Consider the following 25,549-nt stretch of genomic DNA (forward strand, 5'->3'; position numbering starts at 1 on the left):
CCTTCAATATGGACAGTTTTTCAACTTCTAATATACCAAAAGAGAAAGTTGTAACATATATGAAAAAAGTTCTAAAATTTAAACCTTTGTTCTTCATTTCTCCTATGATAGAGCCCATCCAATCCAAGTATTTGAACCATGCTATGATACGACTCTGTAACACCCTCCTCGGTAAATGTGCATATAAAACAACACAATAGGAACATAAATACAATAAACATATTGGCCATCAAAATCCATATATACATCAGTACATTTGCACATGAAAATCAAGGGAATGATTTTTTCATTAATAAATGCAACGAGCCAACCAACGATGGGACTACCATGTTCCACCCGACCATAGATTGGCTAAGCCAAGTCTCTCTTCAGCCAATCACCCCCATGCCATATTCCAAGCATGAATGTGGGACTCATAGAACACATCAAAAACACCAATCAATGTGGATGCCACTAGATTTCTCTGCCTACACTGTGAGGAATTTGAGTGCCTCCTGGTCTCTCAGGCTTTACCATGCATCCGCAATATGATCTAGGGATCACTAGGCACTACATCGAGACATACTCTCCAAGCTTTACCGTGCATCCCATCTTGGAATCACTAGGCCCAACGGAGAGAAAAGCCACCTCTTGGATTTACCGTATATCCTGTCATTCACCGGCAAGGATTCCTAGGCCCATCGAGGCACACAATCTGGCTTTCCCAAAACCCATAGTTTGCATCCTCAACCTAGTTCAGGGACCACTACCACCATGTGTTTGTCAATTCGGAGATCCACCCCACTTAGCTTCGAATCCAATCTAGTCATTCCCCACAAATCGCATGAGAGAACCCATCTCATCAAATCTATCAGGAAATGGCAAGGCTAGGCTAAAAATACTATCACACTTGGCAAGACCCATGCCATGGTAGAAAATAAACATATGCAATCCCATGCATGCCAAATATAGTAAGGAAAATACACATGCAAGTTGATACCTACAATGAAGCCTGATGTAGTTGCTTGATCCTACCTTTCCCTGCTTGATCTTTGCTTCCTCTTTCCTTCTTTTCCTTTCTTTTTCTAATGCCAAAGTGCTTCAAGAAGCTCCAAGTGTCCAAGAGTATGAGATAGAGAGAGAATAATGAGAGAGCTCCAAAGCTAAACTGACAAAAGGTTGCACAGACCAAGCTTGAGTCAAGAGCCTCTCAAATGATCCTCAGAAGCCTTTTTATTAATGAGGCCGCTTTTTTCTTCATTTTCCATTATTTTCCTTCAGTTTCCTCCTCACATGCAACCTGTGACCTTTCACCTTCCTTTTCTCCTAATTTCCATTATTTTCATAAATAAATGTGCCAAAATACATTTTTGCCTCTTTAATGCCTTAGCCATTGCCTTTGCCAATTTCCTTAGCCATAAACAACCAAATGAACACCCCCTTGGATGTTTTATCCACCATTTAGCTTGGAATATGTGTCCCATCATCCATGGTATTTATATATTTTTACATGGAATTTTCACCAGGGTTGTTACAGTGATAATTTATTATACAAAAACTTTTTTTCCTAGAGTTGTTAAAGAGTCCCTTACGACATGTTCAAGCTGTCACTAAAGTGTAATATTAACACATAAATATATTAGTTATCTATTATAAATAAATGAACTACACCTATTAAATTCTCAAGATGAATAGGGCCAATATTAAACATTTTTTTATTGACATATAGGGAGCACCATCATTGTCTAGTCAATTCTCAATGCCTCTTGAATGAAAAACTCTTGCAAGCACCTCTAAAATGATCATTCGAGTAGTATTTATAGTGATAACCCACTACCCTTTATGTTGTCTTTCTCTTTAATAGAAATAGTAATCAAGGAATATGGGTAAATTTAGTAAAAGGAAAGATCACCACATTTACTTTTCCTCCAGCGATGCATAGAGCGTTAGGCTAACACTTTTTTTAAGCATGTAGATAGTACACTGGAAGTGATGGAAATGGACGCAATGCACCAAAACCTCATGTTTTTTTAACACCATAGAAAATTCTAACCTTAAATATTCATAATTATTCCTCCCACCATTGAAATTGTCATTTATCTTCTTATCCAATCTTTTCATCCTATTCTTATTTTTTATTGATGAGAGTGTAATCTTCTTGATCTATGCATTTGAAATCCACTCTAAAATGAAGAAGGTAAGACATTCAAATAGTCCATAAAATTATTGTTCTTAAGCATAAAATATTTCAACTTAGGAAAAGAATAGTCCATCAAATTACTGTGTTCAAGCATAATATCTTTCAAGTTAGGAAAATAATGCTTGTTCAAATAAGTGACATGAAATTTTATATCAATAGAACATTCATGAGTATTCAAATTGCATCAAAGAAAATCAGAATTAAAGGAATATTTGTTTATCATAATTACTCATCATGATCAAATGAAAAGTGATTATTAGGTCATGGAACATGCACACACCATATATTGTAATAATCCAAAACCAACAAACAATGATAAAATCTAAAGTTTACAATACATCCATCAATGCCATGCAAAACCAAAAATAAGATAATGGACACTACTTAGATGGAAAAATATATCATTAAATGCCAAACATTAGTTAGAATTACATGAGCAATTCAGTTTCAATGGTTATTATGTGTTATAATGATATGTAAAATAAATTATGCCCTATATAACACTTTAGTATTAAGGATACAAACAAAAACTTGTTATACCAAAAACATTACAATTCACAATGAAAAATATTAATTATACTCGTCTAAGAAGTTAAAATGTACTTATACAAGGAATTGAAACACCTACTATGTAAAAACTTGTTGATATGACCTTTAAAAACACACTGAAAGGTGATATATTTTATAGTAGACCTATGGTTTACTACAATAGGTCATCTTGTTGCATACTCATGTTGCCACCAAAGTGTAACACTCACACAAATATTTGTAATATTTATTATAAATAAAATAAATTGTGATTATTAGATTTTATTTTCAATTAAAGCATAAAATACTCCAAAGTCTCATTTATTGACACATAAGTCATTACATCTTTGATGTTTAGTTAATTCTCAACCCCCTGTAGCATGCACATTGTTGATGAACCCCTTTACATTGTGCATCCAAGTAATCATTGTTATGATATTTCATTATCCTATACCATTGTTCTATGAAGAAACATTGTCCTTTATTAACATATAAGACTTCCATATATGATAATAAAGGACCATGTTCGTTCATACAATGGTAGATGGAGTGGTGGGAATGAACTATTTTCTTCCTCCCCACCTGGGTTTGATTCTCAAGTTGTTTGACTATGTAATGAGATTATCTACCTTAATTCCATACCTTCCTTTTTTATCCACGAGGGGAAAACATGAGAAATGTTTCTCATGAAGATTCAACCTCATTGCCTCGTATGCACAAATGGAAACGACTTCTTTACCGATGCCAAATTCATGTTCAATAGTCTCCCAAACCCCTTCAAGAATGATGACCATCCGATGTTGGAGAAAACGCTAAAAGTAATAAGAGAAACACAGTGGCAAGTAAATAATCAGAAAGGGGTTGTTACGATTAGCTTAACAGGAAATCCATGGCACATACAACAAAGAGGAAACCTTGGACACCTGCCCAGGATTCTAGGCCTTGCCCTACCCGAATTATGAGACTGCATTCTTTTTTGTTGAGCAACACGAGGCTGAACATGTGGTCCTTTTGGCTGGGAGCATGGCAAATGACACCAAATCCAAAATATGATCTCCTCCTCTACCACCACTGCCTGCATGTGGTGGGTGAAAGCTACTTCACCATGTAGTACTGCATTCTTGTTCTCCCTGGTGTAACCTGCACCAAGATCATGTGAATCATTAGCAATTCCTTTGTTCCTTGCTTTCATTCCTTTGAGAGATATGGGTTTTGACCTATTATCGTTATGCCTAGAGGCACTCTCTAGCCCATATGGAAAACATGTTGTAATGTCCTGTTATGTTATGTTATTTCTCTATTATGTTATTTAAACATTTTGACTTGATCAAATTACCAAATGTTTTCTGAATCAAATTACCTATGGTTCTTCACAATGTATTCTTCTCTAAGGTAGCCTATTTAAAGTCATAAAATTCCAATTAATTTTGCTTCTCTCCAAAGAGGCATGTTATTTTAAGAAATTAGATAGTTAAATCATTGTCCTTAATTTTATTGGAAAATGGTTTGAAAAAATATTTATAGGAAGGATAGACAAACTAAGAAATCTTGTTTTGCAATGAAATTGTTTATAGACTAGAGGTAGGAAAACCATTTCTTTTAGTTTTTTTTTTTTTTTTTACCAAATTGGGATCCCCACCATTTACCAAAACCTGATTTTCTCTGGTCACAGTCTACAGGACCTCCTCTCTCTTCAGGAATATGGTATCAACAATGATTCAACCATTTACCTAAATCTGCGTCTGCGTGGAGGATGCAATGGAGACAACTCAAAAAACATAGGCTCTTTTCGTGATGCAGTCAAGGGAAAAGGAAAAATGCAGCAGAAAACAACACCAACACCAGAGTTACGAGGTCCCTATATAGTGGAACAAAAAACGGAATCCCCTACGCTCCAAGTACATCTGCCAGAGGTAACTGAAGTACACACTGAACTATCCAAAAATGTTGTCATTTGTAGATTTAATGGTTTCTGGCCAAAATCCGATGCTCTGCATAATTGGATTTACTCCACATGGTCAAAAAACTATGATATACATTTATGCTCAAAGGGATTTTTCATTGTTAGCTTCAGCACAGACCAAGAAAGAGACAGTATTATCAATCAGGGGCCTTGGTTTTGGGGCAACACTGGCCTCTTCATCACTCCTTATTTTGATGAATTTGATGCAAAAACTATGAAAATGTCTACAATGCCTGTTTGGGTGAGGCTCCATAACCTCCCTCTACACTTTTGGCATTATAAAGTTTTATCAGCCATTGGGAATTTCCTAAAAATAGATGAAGAAAGAGTTAGCAAGGGAATCGTCACATTTTCCAGAATATGTGTTGAGGTGGACTTGAGTCAGGGATTGTCGGATCACATCACATTGAACTACAACAATTCATTGAGGATTCAACCACTCAACTATGAGAATACTGCTTTCAGATGCTGCAGTTGCGTGCAAACTGGGCACCTCCAATACAATTTCCCGCTGACCAGAAAGGACTCCAAAGGAAAAAATAAACAACAAAAAAATCCTAAAGGTTGGCAGCAGACTGACCTGATGGAAGAAGAGGAGGACTTGCAGCCAGAACCTCCAGAGAACCAAACGGAAACTGGTATTTACTCGGGACAAAAACATAATCAAGATGAAACTACCCCAGATACTCATATGGAGCCAAAAAATATACATCAGCAACAAGAACCTCAGCTGGAAGTAAGTGGAATAAAAAGAACTCATGGATCAGAAGGATCTGAATCCGACAAGGATCTACCATTAAACACACTGGAAAACCAGCTGGCCATAATTTCACCCACTTCCGAATCGGAGGGTTGGAGGAGGGTGGAGAAGGAAAAGGGCAGAAAAGCATAGGCCTGCTGATATTTATTTTCTTTTTATTATATCTTTTTTTCCTCTTCATGGACAATTTTCTCCATATGCTTATAGCATCTACAACATGTAATTTTGTCATATGAATAAAATTACGGATTTTTTCCACGGAAAAAAAGGAAAACCATTTTTTTAAGAAGTTTTTAATGCCTGAGTGTAAACTTGGTATACATTTATGCCGAGAGGTGCCAACCTAGTATGTAGAGGTAATATCCTATTTAACATTTTGACTTAGTCAAATTACATAAAATAAAAATCAAATTAAATTAAACAAGTCTAGATCCATCTTAACTTCGGATCTATCAAGCACCGAAAGGGATCAAATATCTTGAGGTGAAAACCTCTTTTTTTAGTGAAAAACTTGAGTAAAGATTTGCACCTCAAGAGATTTGATCCCTCTCGACGCTTGATAGATCCAGAGTTAAGATGGATCTAGGCTAGTTTCAGTCACGTGCGGCCAAGAAAAATCTATTGAACATATGATTAATTTTATCAATAATATGTAAATACATCTAATATTAATTTAATCATTTAAAATATGCTAAATATGTATGAGATTAATCTGGTCATTAATTTTAAATTTAGTTAGTTACCTTAGTTTGTTGAGATGATAAATATTGTTAATAACTTTAATAATGAAAAATGATGAAATAAATTTTTTGAATGCAAAGTGACAATGTAATAGTGTTGAATGATAGAAAATGTGAATAATAAGAATGTAGTCAATTACAAATAGTCTTCATTGTGATTAATATCAAACTATTTTCTTCTACTATTCTTATTGTCACCCTTGTTATTTTTGTCATATTTTCATATCAATTATATGAAAAGAGCAGTTGAAATCGTAAACCATTTAAATATTTAGCTCGAATTGTTGTAGTAAACATCATAACTTGTCTTTCTTGCTCTCCAATATGAATAGGTTGAATTACTATAACACAAAAATCATTGTACATTGTTTATAATTTTTTGTTCTTACACTGAAATCAATGCACAATGTTAATCCAATCACTTTAAAATTAATGTACCATTATACATCCAATTACATAAAATTAGAAATCAACATCTACACTGAAATCAATACATCTAATGCAAGCAATCAAATAGGATTAGAAATAAAAATCTGCACTCAAATCAATGCATCTAGCACAAGTAAGAAGATAGGATTAGAAACCAACATCTACACTAAAATCAACGCATCTAGTGCAAACAATCAAATAGGATTAGAAATCACCATCTACATTGAAATCAATGCATTTAGTGCAAGAAATCAAATAGGATTAGAAATCATCTACATTGAAATCAATGCATATCACGCAAACAATCAAATATTATTAAAAATCAACATCTACATTGAAATCAATGCATCTAGTACAAACAATCAAATATCATTAGAAATCAACATCTACATTAAAATCAATGCATCTAATGCAAGCAATCAAATAGGATTATATATCACCATCTACACTGAAATTAATGCATCTAGTGCAAGAAATATTATTCTCTCACTCCCCCCTCCATCTATATCTATATCTCCCTCCATCTATCCTTATTTGTCTCTCTATCTCACCCCCCCAAAACAAATATGCTCTCTCACTCCATATCTATCGATCTCTCTGTCCCTCCCTCCTTCTCTCTCTTCTCCCCTCCCTTCACCTTCCATTTATACCAATATCCATATTTGTATCTCTATATTACCAGCAAAACATACACTCTCTATCTCCAATCTATCTATATATCCCTCCCACTCCCTCTCCCTATCTCTCTCTCTCTCTCTCTTCCACTTCTCTCCCTGTCCCCCCTTCTATATGTCTTCCCTCTTACTGTCCTCTCTTCCTCTCTCTCCATCTTTCTTATCACTCACCCCCTCTCTCCAATTCTATTGCTATATCCCTCCCTCTCTCCTTCTCTCCCCAATTCTCTCTATCTCTCATTCTTTGTCTCATTATCTCACCCCAAAACATACACACTCTCTCTCCATCTCTCCCTTATCACTCCCTGTCTCTCCACTTCTCACTCTCCCTCCCTCCCTCCTCTCTCTCTCCTCCTCTCTCCCCCTTTCTCTCTTACCTCCCTCTCCTTTCCCCCATCTCTCTTTCTCTTTATATGTCTCTCTATCTCTCTCTTTTCCCTCCAATCCTCTCTATTCCCCCATCACTCTCCTCCTGTCTCTCAAGTCCCATCTCTTGTCCTTATTCTCTCTCCCTTTCTCTCCTAGCTTCCTCTCTTCCCTCATCTCTCTCTCTCTCTCTCCAACTATGCAACTATATCCATCCCTCTCTTCTTCTCTCTCATTCTCTCCATCTCTCCTTCTTTATCTCCTTGTCTCACCCCTAAACACACACACTCTCTCTCTATCTCTCCCTTGTCACTCCCTCTTTCTCTCCACTTCTCACTCTCTCAGTGTTTCTTCTTTCATCCCTCTTCCCCACTCCAACTCTATCTCTCTATCCCTCCCTCTCTCCTCCTCTCTCTGCCCTTCAATCCTCTTAATATCTCCCTCCCTCTCTCCTTCTCTCTCTCTCCCCCTCCATCCTTGTGTCTCACTCTCCCTCTCTTACCCTTTTATACCTCTCTCACTCCTCTCCCTCTCTCTCTCTTCATTCCTCCTCTCCACTCTCCTTCAGTTTATCTCCATCTCTCCCTTATCACATCCCCTATGTCTCTACCTCTATCACTCTATGTCTTTATTCTTCCCTCACATATATATATATATATATATATATATATATATATATATATATATATATATATATATATATATATATATATATATATATATATATATATATATATATATATATATATATATAGATATATATATATATATATATATATATATATATATAGAGTTAATATATATCATGATATATTAATATATAATACAATATAACATAACATCTCTAGACATTCTTGGAGAAAGATTGAGCAAATCTAGAAACGTTTTATAACGTATAACCTCAAAGTTAAAAGCAACACACCCTATTCTATTCTCCTTATAGAAGTGGGTCTTTCCCCTGTTAAATCATTGGGAGATCGACGAGAATGTTGCATTGCAAAACATTAATAACATTAAAAATATTGTTACTTCTAAGTTCAAAGAAAAAATGTGGTGTGAGAAAGATTTAGCAGCGAAAAGAAAATTAAGATATTATAAGGAGGTCATCAACCCCACCCTAGAAGATCAAAAGTATCTCTCTATTTTAACTAGCTCAAAGAAGAAAATTAATATAGCCAAGTTTAGAACGAACTCTCATGAGCTCCATAGTGAAACGGGTCGTTGGGCAGTTCCTAAAACACCATGGATGGAAAGGTTTTGCCATCTTTGTGAGAATACGAACATCAAGGATGAAAACCACTTCCTCTTAGAGTGCCCGATGTACAACCACATTAGATCTCAGTTTCAAAATATTTGTTGCAACACTTGACCTTCCTAGCCTTTTACGATGTCAAAATTACAGTGAGCTCAGGAGGCTTCTCTCCAAGATTTTTGAGCATAGGAATAAAATCTTAAATCGGACTAAATAATTCGTTTCATTAGGTCCGATAGACCAAATTTTGGTCTCAGTGGATGTTAACCATCATTATCATCATCAACAAATTTAATATTGTATTAATACAAATTTATTAAATTTAATAATATTAATATTATAATACATTAATATGAATATTAGATTTAATAATAATAATAACAATAATAATAATAATAATATTTTAATATTAATATTAGGTTAATAATATTTTTTGCATGGTATCAATAATAATTTGGCCATACCTCCTCTTTTTTGAGTTTTCGTAAACATCTTTATATTTTAAATTTATGTTGTGTTTATACATAATAATAATTAGATTGATTTTTAAATAGGGCCGACACATTAGATTAAAAATGTTAAATGTTAAAAATGTTAAATGTTAAACATGACATGTTAAATGTTTAAGCTTGAGAGCTACCCTCATATATAAACATTTTAACTTTTTCAAAATAAAAAAATAAATAAAATAAAATTAACAAAATAAAAAATAACCCTGTAAAAATAAAATAAAAATAACTATAAAATGACTTGTGTATTGAGAACCCATGGTATTGAGAACTTATGGTATTGACCCATGGTATTCATGTGGAATATAACCTATTTAAATGGGGAAATCAAATGATCATAAATCGTTCTTAACTCCGGATCTACCAAGGGCCGAGAGAGATCAAGAGCCAAGGGTTGAGAGATATCAAATCTATTGAGATACAAACCTCTAAAAAGAGATTTGATATCTATTGAGATACAAACATCTGAAAAGAGATTTGTTCCCTTGGTAGATCTAAAATTAAGATGGATCTAGACTGATATTTAAATTCACTGATTTAAAATGGATCTTACTTTGCCTAATTTAAAATAAGTCAGCCAAGATCCATCTTAAATATTTATCAAAATAAACTTACTTAAATCCATCTGAACTTCATGATCTATCAAGCTATCCCACACTCCTACCCCATGAGGAACAAATAATGAAGTCAAGAGTGTGAGATAATGGTCTCTTTTCTCGAAAATTATCCCAATTCCAACACCAAGTAGCCTTTCAAAAAAATTCTCTAGGACATTCTATGTCATCTACCAAACTCACTGCCTCTACATTTTCAGGCGAGGATTTGAAATTTACAAGCATGATATTTTTTTGAAGGTCCATCAAGTAAATACTGTAAATACTTGTAACCTTAAACATAATCGGAGACTATTTAGTTTCTAGAATTTGTTTGTATATAAATATCTGTTGAAAGCTATTATAAATCTGGCGATACTATTTGTATGCTAAATTTATAAACCAAGAAGGAGGTGGACAATTTACTGTGTGGGGACAAACATTTTTTTACAAAGATCTTGTAATTATAGAATTTTTTAATTATAGTGTTATTCATAGATTTGACAAAATCAATGGAATAAAAGAGGCTGGAAAGTTTTATAAAAATATCATATGAGTAATTTTGAAAACTTATAGTAAGTAATTTATGAGTGAATATGAAATATTATATCTTCAATGTGTTTTATAGTAGGTTAGTAGGTAATCTATGAGTGAATATGAAACATTATATCTTTAATGTGCTATAGTTTAGAGAATGATATTTCTAGCCTAAGGAATGATGGTAATATCCTTTTAATAGGTGACTTCAATGCTCGAACTTCAAACAACCAAGCTATTATTTTAAGCAATCATTCCAACCCTAATCCTCTTTGGTTAGACGAAGACCCTACCCTGGCTATCAGGTACAAAAGGAGCTCTGAAGACCTCGGGGAAAATTTGTTTGGGTTAGAGCTAGTCAAGCTCTGTAGTGCTCAGGATCTCATAATTTGCAACGGTCTAAAAAAGTGGCCCAATTCCAGCAAGATGACCTGCATCCATGGACTTGGTAGCAGCGTGGTAGACTACGTTATTTCCGATCTTCCATTATACAATGAAATGATAAACTTTGACATCTTAAACGACCACGAGCCTGACTCCGATCATAGGCCTTTACTTATAACCCTCAATTTTGTCATGCATAGAGTTCCCATAGAAAATAATACTTACAACCAAAAGAACTTAATATTTGATAAAAATAAAAAGGACCTCTTTCTAAATGAATTAAAAACTAATTTGCCTCCTTTATCTAGTATAGACAACATAGAAGACCTATATCATAATTTTACTACAACCCTCTCATATTCTATTAAAAAGTTCTCAATTGAAGTCTCAAATAATAAAAGAAATAGCAAAACCAATCCTTGGTATGACGAAGATTGTAAAAATGCGAGGAGAGCAATTAAGGAAGTTGTTGATGATTCTCTTAAAATGGACAAGATAAGAATATACAAAGCCCTAATTAAAAGGAAAAAGAGGCAGTACATTCGTCAAAGACAGGAGAATCTCTTACACCTCTCTAAGGTAGCTCCTAAGAAATTTTGGAGGCAGATTCTAACTAGGAAGACTAAGGATAATAATAAAATTGCTCTTCACGATTGGAATTCTTATCTTAAAAAGCTTTACGAATCTCCTAATGTCATGGATAATTTGGAAACCCTGCTCACAACGAAAGAAGTCTTCTCTTTAGAAGACATTAAGTTTGGGGTTAATCGCCTCGCGAATGGGAAAGCTAAGGACATTGAAGGTTACCAGGCAGAAATATTAAAAATTGGAGGCCCTATCCTCACCCCCCACATCCACAAGCTTTTCAATCAAGCTGTTAAACAAGGGTTCCCTAAACCTTGGACTGAGAGCCTCATTATCCCTATTTTTAAAAGTGGAGATACAAATAACCCCTCTAATTATCGGACAATTATGATCAGCCCTCTCTTAGCCAAGTTGTATGGTAGTATTCTGGAAAAAAAAGTTAAGCATATGGCTTGAAAGTGAAGGTAAGCGGGCTAAATGCCAAGCAGGTTTCAGAAGGCATCACTCAACAACAGACCACCTTGTTACGCTTAGGATCATTGCGGAGGAATGTCGTAATGATAAATCCAATTTATTTTGCTGCTTTGTAGACTTTAGAAAGGCTTTCAATACGGTTCCTAGATACAACCTTTGGAATAGGTTAGAAGAGCTAAAGGTTCCTCTTGAGTTGAGAGCTGCTACTATAAGGCTATACGAGAATGTAATTGCCAAGCTAAAGAACAATGAGGGGTGGTCAAAAGATATTAAGTGTAACATCGGAGTTAAACAAGGTTGCCCCCTCTCCCCTACCCTATTTGGCATTTACATCGATAAGCTCGAAGGTTATTTAGAAGAAGCAGGATGTGGTGGCACAATCTTAGCTGGGATAGTTGTTATCCTTCTTCTCTATGCTGACGATATTGTTCTTTTGGCAAGGTGCCCTTCTAATCTTGATAAGCAACTCAAGCTTCTTAAGGATTTCTGCTCTACCATGGGTATGACTATTAACACTGACAAAACAAAAGTTATGATTATCAAATCCAAGAAGGACACTTGCGCTAATTTTATGTATGACAATAATAACTTGGAGGAAGTGTATTCTTACAAGTACCTAGGAATTGATATCCATCACAAGCTCAACTGGAACCATAGGATTGAGAAAAGGATCAATGGGGGATGGAAAGCTTATTTTGGTCTTGAAAATAATTGTAAAACAACAAACCTCGTAATGTGGGATAAAAAGAAGTTCCTCTTTGAAACTTTAGTCACTCCTGTTATCTTATATGGCTGTGAAGTTTGGGGCTGCAACATCTCCAGAGAATCATGGAGAAAGATTGAGCAAATCCAGAAGCGTTTTATAACTTATAACCTGAAAATTAAAAGTAATACACCCTATCCTATTCTCCTTATAGAAGCAGGTCTTTCTCCTATTGAGAGCCTAGCTATGCTCAGGTTTCTGTTATACAAGCACAAGCTCAATAACATAGACAATCATAGACTTCCTAAGCTAGCTTTAAATTCCAGCCAAAACCACCTAAGGCTTAATCGAGGATGACATAAGGACACAAGGGCCTGGTTAAACTATTGGTAGATCAATGAGAATGATGCTTTGCAAAACATAAATAACATTAAAGATATTGTTACTTCTAAGTTCAAAGAAAAATTGTGGTGTGAGAAAGATTTAGCGTCTAAAAGAAAATTAAGTTATTATAAGAAGGTCATCAACCCCACCCTTGAAGATCAAAAGTATCTCTCTATTTTAACTAGCTCAAAGAAGAAAATTAATATAGCAAAGGTTAGAACGAATTATCATGAGCTCCATAGTGAAACTGGCCGTTGGGCAGTTCCTAAAACGCCATGGATGGAAAGGATCTGCCATATTTGTGAGAATAGGAGCATCGAGGATGAAAACCACTTCCTCTTAGAGTGCCCTGCATACAACCACATTAGATCTCAATTTCACAACCTTTGTTACAATACTGACCTTCCTAGCCTTTTACAATGCCAAAATTATAGTGAACTCGGGAGGCTTCTCTCAAAGCTTTTTGAGCATAGGAATAAAATCTTAAATCAAAATAAATAATTTGTCTTTTAGGTCCGATAGATCATTATTTGGTCTCAGCGGACGTTAACCATCATCATCATCATCATCATCAGTAAAAATATAAATCATATTTAAACTTTTAAATATTATAAATTTCATTACAATCTAATAGATGTAACTTATATGAAAAATAACTTGCTATGAACACATAACACAATATAATATGAATTGATAACTATGTTATTAATTTATTGATACACTAAGATTTATCTTAAATATGGATCTACTTAGGTTGAGAGGATCATTTGTTTTACTTCATATTTACAAAAGTTCGTACCTCAAAAGATTGATCTCTCAGCTTTTGATAGATCCAAATTTAAAATGAATCTAAGTTGGCTTTATTTTTAAAATGAAAATATTTATTAATATAAATTTGTTTATTATTCTATTAATTTTCATCAAATTATTTTAAATTTAAATATATGTATAAATTTAAATAAAAATTGATTTGAAAAGATATAAGAGAATTTAATTTAATTGAACTTCTTTAAAAAATAAATGCAATGTTAAGAAAATGAAAATTGTGGGAGAGATGATTACTATTATGATTTTTATTTATCATCCATTTTCACTGTAAAGTATTATATTAATTTATTTATTAATTTAATCGAATTATTTTAAGTTTAAATATGTTTATAAATTTAAATAATAAAAAAATTGGAAATTATAAAATAATTTAATTTAATTGAGCTGACAGGCTTATTCTACAGTGTATCAATATGATGTGTAAAGTTGAAATTTTGTTGATCTCTGTAAAAAAAATAAAAAATTTAAAAACAAATTAAATAAATATACAAAACATTTAAATAATATCCTCATAAAGGAATTTGCAAATGAAGAAATTTGATCTCTCTCAGCTCATGTTAGATCCGTATTTAACATGAATCTATGTTGGTTTAATTTAACTTTCCTTGATTTTAATTTGGGTTCAACAGACACACCCATTAATGCCATTAATGAACATGGCAAACTCTAGTATTGCTAGTCAATAATATTTCAAAACAAAAATAAAAATATTCTTATATTTTTTAAATTTTATTTTGCATGTTGCATAGATTATATGCAAAAGGAAACTCTAAAAAATACTAATTTTTAATTATTTTTTTCAAAAATATATCCATCGGATATCATACTTAGACACACTGATAAGTCGAGTTGAAGTAAAGTTCATGCTTCATCTTACAAAGGAAAAAGATGAATTATATGAAATCTTATGCATTTAAATGTGCTACATTAGAGAAGAATTTCAAGGGAAAAACCATAGTTTGTCAAAACTAAGGATAAATGGACTAATTTATGTCAATTTTATTTTAATTATTAATTTCATTGTTTAATTTAATTTATTTATTTTTATGTAATTTGATCTAGTTAAAATGTTTAACCAAACCAAAGATTGATCTTGAAACTTTGCTAGATCAATTTTGTGATTTGGGAAGCTAAAGCACCTCTGGAAATTGTCTTGTATAAGAGTGATTTTGAAATTTGTTAAATGACAATGATACGATTTTTAGATTCAAATATTATCACATGATTAGGAATCTCTCTTCTACTCTACAACCAAACAAAACCAGTTGGGCAAATATACAAGGTAAAAATGAAGAAACTAATATTAATCACATATTATAAATTGGAAAAAATTGGAAAATTGTGATTTTTAAAAAAAATTATGCACCAGTTTAAATAGGTCATATTAGAATAATACCATGGGAAAAACCATGGGTTAAAATTAAAATGGAAAAATCACGAGCTGTCAAAATTATTAATTTTATTTTAATTACTTTTAATGTAATTTGATTGAGTTAAAATAAAATAAAATAAAAATAATAATTTGATTGATTTAAAATAAAAATAAAGATCTAGGCATGGTGTTGTAGGACGCTTAGTAAATTGGGGTTTCCTTGCTTGGGACTACAGTGCATCACTGGCTTTATTTGTCTATAAAGGCCAATGAATATGGAAAGTTAGATTCTCATGCCTTGCCATTGAGAGGCTTAGTAGCCATTCCTTTTTGTTTGCACCACCCTCAATTTGACATTATAACTATCATTGCATCACTGACTTTATTTGTCTATAAAGGCCAATGGATATGGGAAGTTGGATTCTCACGCCTTGCCATTAAGAGGCTTAGTAACCATTCTTTTTTGTTTGCCCCACCCTCAATTTGACATTATAACTATCATGACCCTCAGTTTGACATTATAACTATCATGACCTATAGTGCCCTCAATTTGACATTATGACTATCATGACTTGCCCTTCATTTTCAATTTTTTTACCAAGTGGTGAGATCAATTGTGCCCTATTCTTGAAAGTTGGAAATTATATTGTGATAAATTTGTTTTCATGTTATGTTCCACAATGTTTTCTGAACTTATGCCAATGGGGCAGTGAACATTTAATTATAAAAAAGTAAAATTCCCACCTTACCTTGTCTTTAGGGAAATATTTTGATGCATGTGTTTACATACAATGTGTGATGTTATCATCATTTGCTGATTATAGATGACTTAAATGCACCAGTTTTTATTGAAAGGGAAATATTTTAATGCATGTATTTACATACAGTGCATCATGTTATCAACATTTGTTCTGACTTTAGATGACTTAAATGTACCAGTTTTTATTAAAAAGCATGTGAGGGATGGAATCATATATTGTTATAGATGGATGTGGGAGCATAGTGAATCGTGGTCCTTTTTATTATTGGGGAAAATCAAATATGCAAAAATATCCCTTAGCCATCGAGTAGGAAAGAGATTACGTCAAATCAACACTATTCCTGAGTCATTGTTTTTTCTTCCTAATTTGAGTTGGGTCTATGGGAGACAGTGTTACAAAATCAAGGGTCTCTATAGCCCTTGCTCCATCCAATGTCTCAATGATTTGCAACAACCACAACAAGGGTTAATGTTGTTCTGGTTTTTATTACTTTCAGTGAAGAATTGAAATTATAGCCTTTCTTGGTATGTAGGTGTCAGAAAATCATGTCTTATGCTTCAATTTACAAATAAAATCTTTCAACATATTCATGAATTGCATGGGAAAATCACGTCTTTAGCTTCAATTCACCTATAAACGCCTTCAACCTATTCATGACTTAAGTATTGGAATTAAATTATGAGCACACATGATAACTATTGAGATCAAACCCATATCTTTAATATAGTAAGGGTTCTTTACCTCTTTTTTGTTATGAGTATGATATAAAATATAGTTGGAAATGAAAACAATATTATTGAACAATGTCTTCAAAATATCACTCACAACATATAAAATCCTTCTTGTTATAGGCAAGTTGATCCAAAATGAGGATTATCAAATTTGACTTTTGTTTCCTTTGTTCAATAATATATGTTTACTACTAACTACCATGTTGTTAATATGAAATAACATAAAAGTAATCAACTTAATGTCATGTATATGTGCTTTACTTTGGGATAAAGTTGAATAAAATTCGATGACATTGATGACATGTTTGTTGTTTAGTGGCTAAATTATTCTGAGCGGCTCATTTAAATTCAAATCAAGCTACTCTATCTCATTGCATTCTTAGTTTAAATTCAAACCAACCCACTCATATTTGGCATCTATGAATTGTTTATATGTGTTATATTTATTTCAGTAGCCTAGTCTCAAAAATAAAATTTATATTTATTCATTTTCTTAGATGTATTTGTTTTTTAGAGATTTGTTATTCTAGTGCTTGTTTTTACATATGCTCAATATTGGTATAATCTTTGACAAGAAATCACAACTCATAGTTTCATGCAACTTTTTGAATCTCCATCAAATTGTTGCAGGACATATAATGCAAAGGTAAACCTCATTCTATAATTGAGATCCTCAAAATTCTTGAAGTTTGAAGAGGTATTTGAGTGTTTTGTTAGAAAAACAATGTTAGTGTAAACCATGTTTAAATTTTCGCTTTCTCAAATTTTTGAAAGATAGGAAATTATTTATTTTTTGCATGTTAATTCTTGCCAGCTTAGTGTCAAAGGAACTTATCTCAAGTGGTATCATTCATGATTTTTTTCCCAAGTAGCATGGGTTCAAGTCCCTAATTTAACGTGCTATATGACTTTTCCTGTCCCTAATTTAACGTGTGCGTTATGTTTCAAATCTAGAAGCACATTTTTTATTCCTTGATCAATGCATATAAGTTTTTTTGTTTTTAGATAACTTGGTTCTCTATCACATGGCATGCTTACTCCATTCAACATCATATGATTTTTCTGTTATTTTTTAGGTATGTTTGATTTCCAAATTGTTGAAAACTAGGGTAGTTAGTTTTCAGTTTTTCTTAATTTTATTATTTTTTATAGTTTTTTTAGTTGTTTTTTAATAATTTTATTTATTTAATTTTGATGGCCTTTGAAGATCTTTTTTCACCTATGTGCATTTATGTTCATCGGGAATACGTTTTTCAAGTTTGGTCCTTGTGTGTCTGAATAAAATTATTGTTGTGTATTTGGAGGATATATGCCTTTTCATGCCCCTAATTTGATGTGTGTAATGTTTCAAGGTCTACAAGTAATATTTGTTATTCCTTGATCAACATCTTCATTTTTCTTTTCGAAAAATTGGTTCTCTTTCACATGAAATCCCTAATTTGTTTTACATGTTGGGTTTGATGATGCATTTCTAGTAATAACCTTGACATTTTATACTAGCTATTCTTCCTAAGATGCTTCCTTGGTTGATTTGGGACAACTAATGTACTAATTGTATATATAATCTATGTTGTCAATGCGTCCATACCTAAACCAAAATGAAAATGGCTAGACCTTAGAGATCATGAATGAGATCATTTCAAAGAGGGATTACTCATAGTATCATGAATGGTTAGTTGCTCTAAATCTTTGTTCTTTGAGGGATTATTTCCATTCCATAACCTCCTTGAAATAATTAGTTTTCTATAATTTTGAAAAAAACTTGCTTGTTTATAGATTCTTTAGGTTCATGGCTACAAGCTTCCTTATCATCAACATTCATAGTGATATGTTTTAATTACTCCTTTATGTATGTTATCACCCAAAACAAACCCTCGATGAGCAACTTAGGAATGGAATATCTATTAGCTCTTGATCTCCTTTCACTTTCAGTAGGTTCATGCTAAGTTTCCAATACTTAGGGGCATTCTTGGAAATTTCTTGCAGTCTATTGATTGAGTCGACGAAATAAAATCAAGCCAACAATTAGCTAAACTTCACAAACCGCGAATCACTACTAGCTTGGGATGAAACCTCGAAACCATTGTCTTCCATTGGGTTGTGTAGTTAGATAACGACTAAAGAAAATGATTGTTCACCAACGGAGAAATATGATGATGCATTTGCATTGAATAAATCCTGCAAGATCAACATATCCCAATCCTTTTGGTAATGTGGGAATTACAACCATATCTTTGTTATTCAATATAATCACTTTCTGATTGCTCTCTAAAAGAAAATCAATATATGAATGTCATGTTATTTAGGATCATGTAGCAATTTGGATAATTCTTAACTACATGCAACTGGGCATCTTAGGGTTTGGGGTTTCCATGCATTTTTATCAACTTTGATTCAAACTTTTCCATGTGAACACAATAATCATCTGGAAACAAGAAACATTAAAATTAATTTCCCACCATTGGCAGTTGGATTGAATGGAAAAAAATTTTCCACTATGATCCAACTCTCCTAACCAACAAATTTAGTTGGAGTGAGGTGGAGAGACTTGTCGACCGATACTATGTAATTTGCATCTTTCATATAATATAATACTAGTTTGTCGATCGACAATATATATATATATATATATATATATAAAACTTTTTTTTATGTTTTTTTATTTTTATTTTTGTTTTTAATGTTTAAAAAATTCATTGTGTATTTAATTTTTTGTTTAAATATATATTTTTAAAACTTTTGTATTTTTAAGGAGTTTAGACTTCTGTGATCCATAACATTGTTTAGATAATCTTCGGCAAAATCACATAACCAATCTTTTGTCGACGCGTTTCGAACCAACCAGTGTGGTTCATCGTCAGGACAAGTTGAAGAACCAATCCGGCTTAGCGTGATTAAATAGAGTGTGCAGAGACTCCAACAGCTATAATGCTAACGGCTAATTTTGACCGAATGATCTTGGTCAAACCACTAAATTAGTTAATTAATAATTCTCGAAAAAGCTAAAAAAGTTCAATAAAGGAATTCATATGGTAATTTAAATTAAATAGGTATATTATTGTTATTATCCAATTATTAAGAGAATACCTATTTTAATTATGATGGTCATTATATCTCCTAATATATATTAATTAATCTATATTTAATTATTATAATACAAGTATTAATCTATATTTAATTATGATGGTCATTATATCTCATAATATATATTAATTAATCTATATTTAATTATTATAAAATATAAGTAAAGGTAATCACTCATTATTATTTTTAGAATTTAGTTATACTAGGTAATTGTGTAATAATTAATCTACATTTAATTATTATAAAATACAAGAATTAATTTATATTTAATTCTGATGGTCATTATATCTCATAATAAATATTAATTAATCTATATTCAATTATTATAAAATACAAGTAAAGGTAATCAATCATTATTCTTTTTAGAATCTAGTTATATTAGGTAATAGTGTAATAATTATTTAATGGTCTTTGGTAAGTTAGATCTTCACTATTCTGTTCTTATAATATATCATATTTAATATTTAAATATATTGGTCCAATAAAATACTAAGTTATATAAAATAATATATGTTTATTAATAAATCCAAATAAATTGTTAAACCATTAATATTCCTAGAAAAAACCATAATTTAGGGTTGACATGTTTACTACTATAACTAATAATATTGGTATAACATAATATATCCTAAAGGTTGTATTTTTGTTTAATTTGTATTTTTTTTAATTGTAGTTCTATTATTATTATTATTTGGTAATCTTGGGAGGACTGCATGTTCATCATGTACAATATATCATCCTGATCGAGACGGGAAAATGAACTGGTGACTTCACATCAAGGAGTGTCTTAATAGATCACCGATCACCGTCTATCCAAACCCATGGTCAGTTCTATTATTTATTTTTAAATTTTTAGTAATATTTGTTTTTTAAATTTTTTGAAATGACCTGTTTTATTTTTTTTAATAATATTTTTTAATTTTGCAATTTCATTTTCTTATTTTTTTTTTCAAATAAAATTTGATTTTTTTATGCTTATTATTTTTTACTTATTTATTTTTCCTTTAATGTTAATTATTATTCTCAATTTTTGTTAGAAATGTTTTTGATTTTTTTCTTTTGTTTTAAATTATTTTTTGGTTGTTTTCCAATATTTTTTTTAATAAATTGTTGTTATTTTATCACTTCGATTTTTTTAGTAAACATGTATTTTTTTTTACCTAAAATTTCATGTGAATCATTACTTTTGGAAGAAAAAAAAACTTCAAATGCTAGTATTAGAAATATTTTTCAGAAAAATCACATCAGAAAAATTTTGTCGACGCGTTTCGAACCAACGAGTGTGGTTCATCATCAGGACAAGTTGAAGAATCAGATCATGGCTACATGTTAAATAGGGATGGCAGATCTTCCAACGGCTAGGTTTGACTGGGAAATGGCTATATTAGACTGGACTGGACAAATGGCTATAATTGACTAAGAAATGACTAGATTTGACTAGTCAAATTATTTAATTATAATAATATTATTAGATAAATAGTTATTCAATGTATTAGTGTTTAATATCAATATATTTTATAATGTTCTGAATGTCATTTAATACTTTTTGGTTGGTATTGAGTGTTATTTTAAGTAAAATGTTAACCATATTTGAGTTAAAAATAATAAATCTGGGGACTATAATAATGAGTCAAATGTTAACATATATTAATAGATCTAGGGATTATAACTATTAGTAATAGTATGGATTTAATATTATCCTTAATAACTAAAATAATAATATTAAATATTATTAAATTATTATTATTATTCTAATAATATTATAATAATAGTAATATTTTTATCATTAATGGTTTGGGAAACTTCTTAATATAAATTTATTAGTTAAGCTATCTAAAGAGAACTTAAACTTACTACTTAAATCTAAATAATTATCTTATAATGGGTAATTTTAACCCATTCAGTTTGTCATGACAAGGACAATCTTATAAATATAAGGAAAAGAAAAAGAGGGAGATTTCCAAAGAGGACCAAAAACTTAAATAAGAATTGAGGAGAAAGAAAACAGGTTAGTTAGAAGTTTCACTACAGGATAATTAGGGAAAAAAATTAGATCAAGCCATTAATACGGGCGGGGGGAGGAAGGTAGGGGGAGAGATAACTAGGAAGATAGGGCAGGGATCCAACAACTACTGATCTTCCAACCGTCATCCCTATTGAGATTGCTTGGCCTTTTTTCAATCTCAATGGCTTCCCTAAATTTCTAGTGATGAAACTGCGCAACCTTAGCAATAACTCGGGCCTCCTCAATACAAACATGATGTTTAGTCTTCTCCGCATGCTCCACCAGTACGAAAGGCTTTGGATATAAAATTCATAAAATTTGTTATTTTTTCAATCTTTTTCAATTTTTTTTTTTCATAATTTTTTTAACATGTCATTTTTAGGGAAAAGGTCTCAAATACATATATTTTTAATTATATCTATATGCAAAATGTGTATTTGTTGTTGAGTGTTTAAAATTATTAATTTTAAGTGACAATTATTTTGTTTATTGAAGTATTAATTATCGATATATAAATATATACAAAATTCTAACTTCAAAATATTATTTTTATTATTTTGCTAAACTTAGTTAAAAAATAAAAAAAAACATTATAAAAAAGCATTGCAAAGGAAACAAAAAACACAAGCTTGAAAAATCACTTGAAAAAAAAATAGCTTAAGACGAAAAACAAAAAGAGGAATAAGACAACCTGAAAAATTGTTAAATATCTAGAATTTAAAAAAATGTGCATACTTAGGACATCAGAAATATTAAGTGTCAAATACATGTCCCCAACTAAAAAAGAAGAAGAAGTGGTATTGCCTCAATGTTTTTCAAAATTCACAAGAAAATCACCAACATTTAAAAAAAATATCCAAACTTAATATATGAAAAAATTTAAAGTGTCAAAAATAAGCCCAAAAAAGGGGGTTGATATTGCATTAACACTTTTCAAAATTGACATGAAAATCACTAACATTTAAAAGAATGTACATACCTGATACATAAGAAAATTTAAAGTGTCAAAAATATGTTCCAAAAAAAAGTTGATGTGACATCAACACTTTGAAAATAAACATGAAAATCATGAACTTTTGCGACCTCTAAAAATTGGGAACTTAGTATAGTTCTTGTTAATTTAGTAACTTTGTTCGTGAGGTTGATTCCTCACTCCTCCTGCTCAAACCTTTTTCTTTGTTCATCATTTCATGATTAGCAAGATAAATATTCTCATCATCACTCTTGTGTCAGCCTCATGATAGAGATTCCTCATGAATCTCCTCCTAGATGAAGTCATCCCACAGTATATCCCAAACAAGAAGTTTCTCTCATGCCACGATGCCCTTAATGGAAGGAGCCCATGGCTTGGTGATGTGATGCAGCTTGGATTTTTATATTGTTTTTCATCCATCTTGATGCTTTTAGAAGGGAAAAAATGGAGGAATTAGATCACATGTTCCTTTTTATTGGCAAGACCTATTTTGGTAAATTGGGGTCTAAAACCTTCCAAAAGAAGTTTGAGGCATCAAATGAAATTTTTGGAGGTAAAAATTTGCTACTTAAGCACACACCATTTTGTGTTATTCTACACGCATAGACCTTTTCAACAACACAATAATCACCTCAATTGGAGTATGTATGCAAAACATATTCTTCTTGGAAGTTAATATTCCTATTTTGACCACCATAATTCGAGAGGATGCCACATCAACCCTATTATTAGTGGAAAAGAGGCTAGTCACGTGATCATGGTGGAGAAGGCTCTAGAATAATACATATTTATAACTCTAGTTAAGAGTTGAAGGAGTCAAACTTAACCATTAGTAAGTTATCAGGTTGTGTTATAACTATGCTACTAGGAGAAAAAGGGGTCCTATTTGAGTTAATTTTGTTCCATATATGAGCATAGATCCAAGAGTGGATAGGAGAGAGAAAAATGAGAATATTTGCGCACTATATGCCTCTTTTTTAATGTGCATCTATGTTCTGTTTAGAGAAAGAGATCAGAATAAGCTCACCTTCCATATGGGCTTTCTCACAAAAGGATTTCTTGGGGTATATCTTGTGTTCTTATTGTTGTGAGTGATTTTTTGTGTTTGTTCTTTAATTTCCATATTTTACATATTGCATGCCTGAAATTGTAACATATTAAATCCATAAGTCTAAGGAAAAATAATCGACATGGTATAAGTTTTGGATTTTTAATTATTATTTTATCAAATTTGTTGTTACAAGTTGTCAAGTGGAATATCCACAATCGATTATGGATCATGAAGACATTAAAGGTCATCTTTACTATCTCTCCATTTGTCACTTTCTCCCCAACTATTAATGAAAATGAAATTAACTCAGAAAATATGTAAAGCACACATAAAAACCCAGACACAAAATATTGGCGGAAAAAGGCTGAAGCCTCATGCTTCCTCAGGTATTCACTCTCATTAGACATTACAAAAATAATTGAATATAGTGTTACAAATAAATAGATGAGAGACAGTGTTCTCAAGATAGTGCGTGTTATCTTAGACACCTTTGGTTGAGATAATTTCTCCTTTGGTTGAGATAATTTCTCACCAGACACACCAATATAGGAGTTACCTAAACTAACTCCTATCTTAGAGGAACAACCCAAGAGTTAGGCACAAATTCCTAACTTGGAATATTTAATTAATTTATTTTTTTGGATTTATTATTGTTTTATGAGAGAGTCTAACAACTATAACCAACTCATCAAGAAATTGTGTGATATTAGTGACTTAACTAGTCATTGTATCAGATTTGGTCATCTTGGTGTTCCTAAGATTTTCTCTCAACACCATCTTCTTGTTGGAATTATTGCCTTGTTATAAATTCATCAAAGCCTATGATACTTCCACTGTTCTATTCTTTCCAGGCAAGTGAGGAATCACACGATCCTTCACTACATCCAAGATAACCCTTCTAGCTTTCACATCCTTTTGATTATGGATGGCCAATTCTATAACATATATAGGTGGGGTGAGTTTGGTGTTAAAAAACTCCCATATAACATTCTCCATGATAATTAGTGAAACCCTTACCTTCTAATGAATGAATTCATGACCACCCTCCAACTAGTCATCAAACCTCAAACTAATTGCCATTGTCTCCAAATTAGAAAATCAATTGAAATGTTCTGTGTCACACCAATGATTAGTATAGTGTCCCTCTCTCGTTTTAAGGGTTTACCTTTAATAATCATGTTCTTTGTATTAAACTATTATTTCAGTGGCTATCTCACTATAGCTCCTTTGCAATAAACCTTGGTTGTTTCTTGACGATTGTTTGACTATATCCCTGACACCTAGTTCTTGTAGCCCCTAACTCAATGAAAATTCTGAAACCCGAAATCCTATTGCAACACCTGATGTTAATTATATTAATTGTTAATTCGATTAAACAATTTACTTGATTTGTTTTATAACAAATATCGAATTAAATACACTACAACCTTCAAAAAATAAATACTGCAAAAAAAAAATGCTATAAGAATTGATGCACACACACAAATGCACAGTTATTTTTGGACTAAGTCCTTGGAAAAACCCAACTTGAGAAAATCGGTGTAGCAACTGAGGGTTTTAGTATTATGCAGTAGTAAATCTGAGTACAAGACTACAGATTTTCAAATGTAGCAATCCATATAGAGAAATGACTGACAATAAATCTAGTGAGAAAAATCTCACTCCCTCTGGTGATCCGACACTG

Source organism: Pinus tabuliformis, chromosome 5_2 (assembly GCF_031772625.1).
Source record: "Pinus tabuliformis cultivar Carrire ecotype Pingquan chromosome 5_2, CPIR1, whole genome shotgun sequence".
Classification (NCBI taxonomy): domain Eukaryota; kingdom Viridiplantae; phylum Streptophyta; class Pinopsida; order Pinales; family Pinaceae; genus Pinus; species Pinus tabuliformis.